The 7,395-nt window shown below is 49.9% G+C and overlaps 1 pseudogene across 1 annotated transcript; it reads left to right on the forward strand.

Annotated features, from left to right (window-relative positions):
* The first annotated feature begins 1,511 nt into the window (after positions 1-1,511).
* Positions 1,512-2,430, forward strand: LOC116545769 (annotated as a pseudogene). Its single transcript, XR_004266438.1, has one exon. The product of XR_004266438.1 is annotated as a casein kinase II subunit beta pseudogene (transcript).
* The last annotated feature ends 4,965 nt before the right edge of the window (positions 2,431-7,395 follow it).

Raw genomic sequence — 7,395 nt, forward strand, 5'->3', positions numbered from 1 at the left:
AATTTCCTGAAAAGTTACATATCTCCATCGTTCCAGGGTTGGTCACTGGTGGCTTATCTGATCTATTTGGTTAGGTCATATTGGCTTAAATGTTCTTGATACGGTGGGTATTTGTCAATATCTGAGCATTGAAGTATAAGTTATTTATTCCAGCCTTTGCAGTCAGGTGTTGTTTGTACCTGTCCTTCAGAGGGCCTCCCAGGAATTCAAAGTGGGCTGACGAGTTCCCTAAGCTAGTGGTCACTACAGCCATTTTTGTACTACAGGGCATCCTAGGCCCAGGTACACTGCAATCCTTACAGATTCCCAGGTCCACAGCTCTCTTGGGCTTGGGAAAGATCAGGGGTTGTTCTCTGGGTTCCCAGGTAAAGCCTCTAGCTTACTTTTCTCTATTTCCCCCAAGCAAAAGGAATCTCTGTAGGCTACACTGCCTGGAGTATGGGGAGGGGTGATGCAAGCATTCCCATAGCTGCTGCAGCTGCTGCTGTCATACTGGCTGTGACCTCATCTGGCATCCTCCAGACCTACACAACATCAGGGTTTGCCCAAGGAGTGTTGTGGTCACTGCAGACTGCCTGCCCGTGACATTTATTTGAAGCCCACTTAATTTCCAGTGATAAAGCTGACCAGAACTTTGGTGGGTTCTTCCTCCTGGGGCAGCCGATTCCCTTGTGGCCCAGGGTGAGTCTAAATGCTGCTTCTGTGGACATCAGCCTGGAATCAAGCGCTGTTGGGTTCTCTTCAGGGCTGTGTTTCTCTATGGCAAGATTGGTACTGAGTTTCCTCCTTGTCTCCAAGCCATTAGATTCTCTCTCAAAGATGCATTTCCTTCAGTTTGGGGAGAGGTGTCAGAAGCAATGCAAGACCATCCTTCCTGCCTTCTTCAATGCATTTATTATTATGCTAAAACCAGGTGCTCTGATCTCTCACCTGATTACCTAGCTCTTGTGAAAGTGTTTTCGTGCATGGATACTTGTTCCATTGGATGTTCCTTCAGGGAGACCGTTGCTGGAGGGTTGTATTCTATGATCTTACTGTACCTCCCACTTGGTTTTCTTTTTTAAATGTTTCTAGTAAATAATTGTGAAGTGATGGCTTTATTTTAATCTTGCGGATCAAAAGCATGTAGCTAAGAAATTTTCCCAAAAAGCATTTTTAAAATTTTATGTCCATGTTGATGGAATGATATCCTTTTTGACTCAAGGGTCTTAAATGGATTTTTAGTTTTGATTCAGTGTGACAGAACACTATTTTTATAAAGTGTGATCTGCAGCCCTCATCTACTAAAATCACCTGTGGTGCTTATATTATAAAAAAGTAGATTCTAGGGCCCACACCACCTAAATCTCCTGGGGTTGGAGACCAGTGTGTAGCTCCTGTCATCTCCACAGCTGCTTCTAAGATACACCAAGTTTAAGAACTATTCTTTCATGTTTTCAGACTAGGGATTCTTACAAAATGGCAAAGTAGAAAAACCTTAATCTTTTAAAGTTAAGAGTTCAAGTCCCCAATTTCCACTCCCCCCCACCCACTTTGCTTGCCGCGGTTGGGTCCGCGGCCTGAGCTGTAGCAGTCACCGCCGTTCTTTGGAAGTATCAACTCCCCTACCCCACCCCAGCCCTGGTCCCCGTCCAGCCACTGACATGAAGATTTGCAGCTCAGAGGAGGTGTCCTGGATTTCCTGGTTCTGTGGGCTCCGTGGCAATGAATTCTGTAAAGTGGATGAAGACTATATCCAGGACAAATTTAATCTTACTGGACTCAATGAGCAGGTCCCTCACTATCGACAAGCTCTAGATATGATCTTGGACCTGGAGCCCGGTGAAGAACTGAAGACAACCCCAACCAGAGTGTCTTGATTGAGCTGGCAGCCAAGATGCTTTATGTATTGATCCACGCCCACTACATCCTTACCAACAGTGGCATCGCCCAGATGTTGGAAAAGTACCAGCAGACTTTGGCTACTGTCCCCCTGTGTACTGTGAGAACCAGCCAATGCTCCCCATTGGCCTTTCAGATATCCCAGGTGAAGCCATGGTGAAGCTCTACTGCCCCAAGTGCATGGATGTATACACACCCAAGTCATCGCGGCACCATCAAATGGATGGCACCTATTTTGGCACTGGTTTCCCTCACAGGCTCTTCATGGTGCATCCCGAGTACCGGCCCAAATGACCTGCCAACCAGTTTGTGCCCAGGCTCTACGGTTTCAAGATCCATCCGATGGCCTACCAGCTGCAGCTCCAAGCCGCCAGCAACTTCAAGAGCCCAGTCAAGATGATTCGCTGATTCCCCACCCCACCTGTCCTGCAGTCTTTGACACTTCCTTTCCTTTTTACCACCGTTTCAGGAACCCTGTATGGCTTTCAGTTTAAATTAAAGGAGTCATTATTGTGGTGGGAATATGAAATAAAGTGGAAGAAAAGGCCATGAAAAAAAAAAAGTTCAAGCATTAGACTATGCGCTTCTTAAACACAGATTATCTTTCCCATTTTCTCTTTCCAGTTCTTTAAACTGTCAAGGGATTGGTGCAGAAATAGGAAACAAAGCAGTGAAAGAAAAACTTTATTTCTTAATATACATTTTGCTTTAATAATCACCAAAAAGACTTCCATCTTCTCTCTCCGATGTGTCCACCAGCTATATTGGCCTTCAACAGATAGTGATAGCAACACACATAAATCCTTATCATGCATTTATACACACTAACACGTATCAGCACTGTGAAGACACAGACTGGGCTTTACTACGGCTGGGGGCCTCTCCCATGCCACTTAAAAATAAGCACAGGTTTCTTCTATGCAAGAATTTCAACAGAATTGGTCTGGCCATCAGTCCCCAGTTTCCCCGAGGTAAGATAGGATGACAAAATGGGACAGCGTATTTGAAGTGAGATCAGGCCAATTCAGGTATCATAGAAGAAAAGAAATAGGATGTGCTAGCTGAAGCCTGAAATGGTATCTGGGAAGTCATCACGTTCATGATGTGAACTCAAAGAACGCAGATGCCACAGTGCAGAGCAAAGCCCAGCCTGACTCAACCCAACAGGATCAGGTGTGGATCTGTGAGTAGTGCTCACTGAGTCCCCGCCAGTACTGTCCAGCAGAGCACCGCGGCTCAGTATTGTGCTTTTAGAACCTGCGAGAGGAGTTCCAGCATTGGGACCACATGCTTCATTGATCAGAATCAGGGTCTTACACCCACTGAGTTTTCCATCTCAGGGCAGTTGATGAGGCAAGAAGTGTGCTGTTGCTAGTTCCCACGCTGCTGGGGCTGTTGAGAAGCAGTCTCACAAAACCATCTATGCAAACTACACACCTTTTGCTTCATGCTGGGCCAAGCGGTCCTTGGCTAATGGTATTCCATAGCTGTCAGAAAGGCTTTCTACCTTTCTTCCCACTCCACCAGGACACACCTCTGACTCTCTTCTGGACCCTCCAGTGGACTTGAAGGAACGAGGCCCAGATGCTCCTGAGCAGATAGGTGGCCACACAGAAGGGGGACAGGCCCACTCTTCCTGCTGTTTTAAGGACCTCTGGTGGCTGTGCTTGCATGGTTCCTGGCAGGCAAGGGTCACAAGGCTGGAGTGCATGGCAGAGCCCTTAGGGAGTTCACCTACAGACAAAGATAAACCAAACCAAACCAGTGGATACTGCCCGGCCCTGCTGATGGCTACCTGAAGCTGCAGTGAGAGCGATGTGGTGATTAAGTCAGGAGTATGGTGAGAGCCAGGTAAGAGGAGGAGCTAAGAGCACGCGCTGCGGTCTGGAGGAACAGCAGGTACCCCAGGTTAAGAGAAGCCTCCCCACCTCCCCGTGTGCCGAGATCCCTGCTCCAATTCACTACACACTGGGTGGCTGGATCCCACCATTCCCTCTTCAGGGGCCAGATGACTCTCCAAATCACTTTGTCTCAGCAGAAAAATGGCCTCCGCCATCTTCCCCCAGAACTCCTTAGCATGAAACATGCGTATACAGAAACAGCCTGTTGTAGGAAGAAGAGGACTTTTTGCAGGGAAGTCCTCTGTTAAGTTGATGTCCAGTTGACATAACGAGGACATGAAGGGGCCAAGTCTACATGGACCTCAGAGCTCAGCTAAGCCAGTTCCACCTTTGACAGATGAGGATGCAGCCGACTCACAGAGACCAAGGGACAAGCCCAAACCACACACCAGTTAGTGGCAAAACAGGTATTAGAACCGAGGCCTCGGGTCCTTTCCAATGATCTATGGGAGGTCGAGGGGAAAGCTTCCACACTAGAAAAAGCCAGTGGATACTAGAGATTTTGAGGTTACATTTTCTTGGACAGGAATAAGGATTTACAGAGGCAATCCTGTAAGTGTTGCTCTAAAGAGGCTCAGGAAAGAAAGGAATTATCAGAAAAAAACAAAAGGGAATTATTGAAAAAAAAAAAAAAAGAACAAGTTAAATCATGGCCCTAGTCATTTTCGCAGTATGGAGATCGACATTCTCTCAGGTTATGATTTAGAAACATTCTTAGGAATATGCTCCACTGCTTATGGGAACTCTGAAGTTTTTATTTTATATAGCAAGCACCAACAATTGAATGAAGTGAGTGAATGAATTGGTAAATGTATGAATTGGGGAGGGGGCTGAGGGACTTTGACATCAGGGCTTTGATTTGGCAGGGCCTGACCCCAAATACAGAGAAAGGGAAGGGTCCTTTTCTTGTCTCCCACCCCCGGAAAAGCTGGGAAGCTGCCCTTCCTGGCAGTGGAATGCCCTGGATTGGAGGAGCCTGGGGATAGGGAGCTTTGGTTCTGGATTAGAGGGTCCCGGACATCCTCCCATCCTGAGGGGACATGGAGAATGGGCAGCTGAGCCCAAGTTTGGGAGAATGTGGTGGCTGTGCTGCTGCACTGCTCAGAAGTTGCTTTGATGCTCAGGGTGCACTTGGAGGTGACTGCTTCCAGGAGAGGAGGCTTCTGCCTTCCCTGCCACCACCTTGCCTGGGACAGCACTTGAATCGGAATCAATTTGCACCATTCCTGCTGTCACCAGCCCCGAAGACTAAGTAGCTTAAGTAGCATATTTCTCCCTCTGCAGACCTACTTTCATAGCATTCCCAGCCTTCACCTCGTCCAGCTGGTTCTCCAGTCCTGGAGTAATGAGGGGCCCAGAACACCCTTGGCTCAGGTTGGGTCGAGAGACTGACTCCCTGAATGTTGCCCTCTCACTGCCTGCCCCACCCTCATCCCATTCTGTAGGACCCTCTGGTCCTGGGGTGTCTCTGTCTTCTGGCAGTGGCATGGATTGGAACCTGCTGAAAGCAGATGGCGGCTGCTGCCTCAGGCAGGACCCAGGGAATCTACAACCCTTTTGACCTTCTCCACTGGCTCCCCAGCCCTGAATTACCCTTTCCTCTCTCCTGTGTCACACTTCTGTGTCCTGGCCCTCTAGGGACTACAAATGACAGAACTAGGAGGTATCTCAAGCTCAAGGCCAGCCCTCCCATTTGACAGAAGGGGAAACTGAGACCCAGGAGAAGGAAAGACTTGCCCAAGTTCAAACAGGAGACAGAGCCCCATTATCATGGAAGAACTGGTGCCTGGGGAGGGGCATGCCCATGAGACTTTGGATAGCACTCCACCATTGAGCAGGGTGGGGGTGTGAGGGAAGGGGTCTGGGATTTTTGAGCACAGGTAGCTTTACTGGGTCTTTCCTTGTCTTTGGGACTGGGAGCAACAGCTCTTAGTTCCTGTGGCCCTGAGCCTCCCAAGCATTTTATGAGAAAGGCAGCAGAGTTGGGGGAGGGCAGTGCTTGAGTGTCCCCTCTCCATCCCCGGTCCTCTGCCCCAGCAGCTGAGCAGCAACCCTCAACTCCTGTCTCTGTAGGTAGCTGCATCATTGCGGAGGGAGTGGTGAGGCTGAGGCCAGTGTCAGAGTCCCCCGATCCCAGAGCAAGGGCCTCTGTGCTGACCCCAGGGGCTGAGGGGTACTGAGCCCACCTCCTGGACAGACACCTGCTCCTCACTATCCATGCCTGAGCTCTCACTCAGCAAGGGAGCCAAGAAGCCTTACCTGGAGCCACTGACCTGTGTGGGCACCAAAGGTGAGATTCCACCTGGGGACGCGTGATGGGGAACTGGGTCAGTCCAGTTCCACCTTCATCCCTTCCCTGGAACCCACAGTCCAGCCAGTGCTGTAACTAAGCTGTGACCAGAAGGGCAGATGCTGTGTATGTGTGTGTACACACATGTGAATGCATGCACACCCAAGTGGGGGTTGGGAGGACTGACTTTAAGACGCTGAGATATTCAAATATGTAAGACTCAAATTCTACCACAGTCAGAAGGGTACTGAGCTTATCAGAAATCAGGTTCAAATAAGTCCCTTCACTTCCTTAGTCTTGGTTTTCATGTCTGCAAATTGGAAATAATTCCTAGGAGGAGAAACCTATGCAAAAATGATCCCCAAGCTGGAATTTGCTGCATGGAGGCAACACGATGCAGTCCCACTGCTCCCCGCCCCCATGAGAGGACTGAGGATGGGAAGAGAAAGGGCTCTGACTCAGAACACAAGGGCAGCCTCCACTGTCTCCTTGCTGCACCCCTTCCCTCTGCTGCTGGCCTCCTCAGCCCTTCACAGGCCCAGACAGTAGGGGCTGGGGGACCCCCAAGTTCTCAGAGGGAGATTTGCCCTAAGGTTCTCTCCTCCTTCCCAGGCAGTGAGGCTGAGGGGACAGCCCTCTCCTACAGCTCCATCCTGAGCCCCTCATGGCGGTCCCCCAGCAGGTTTGAGTACATTTAGCTTCCCATGTATTCTCCATCTTCTCTTTGGGTGGTATGGGGCAAGGAAGAGTTTTGCAACATCCCTGGACCCACAGATTGTGGTCTGGGCATGCTGGGACTGCGGGAGGGATTGCAGTCTCCCAAGCCTTCCCCAGAGCTAGGAACTGGCCGGTGACCACCTGCTGTGTGCCAGCAAAGCTGATGGCACCCAGCATATGGCTATTGGCTATTCAGCTGTTCCTGCCACTTGGCCTGGTCCCTGTGCATGCCCCCTCCAAAGACAGCAGGACCCCTGCATGCTGCCCCCGCCAGTGATTCTGTACAGAGGTGAAGGAGAGCCTCTCCCAGCATTCAGCTCCCGTTGCTCTGCCTCCCCCAGCTGGGTGGTGACTGAGAATCAGAGGCAGAGGATTTAGAGAGCGTCTCTTCCTTCTTCACATCGGGCAGATGAAGAAACTACCTATCCAGAGATGTGAAGGGACATGTTCTAGGTCATACAGCAGGCCAGTGTCCAGGCAGGTTCCAACCTGAAGTCCCTGGGCCACTTGTGCTGCCCCAAGCACAGATCGCCTGCTTCCTCCACCTCCCTTGCCCTCAAGCTTGAACTTGCAGCGAAATCCCAAGATGAGATGCTGAGGGAATTT

The sequence above is a fragment of the Sapajus apella genome, unplaced genomic scaffold (genome assembly GCF_009761245.1).
Source record: "Sapajus apella isolate SASKATOON/1434 unplaced genomic scaffold, GSC_monkey_1.0 scaffold368, whole genome shotgun sequence".
In the NCBI taxonomy this organism is placed as follows: Eukaryota; Metazoa; Chordata; class Mammalia; order Primates; family Cebidae; genus Sapajus; species Sapajus apella.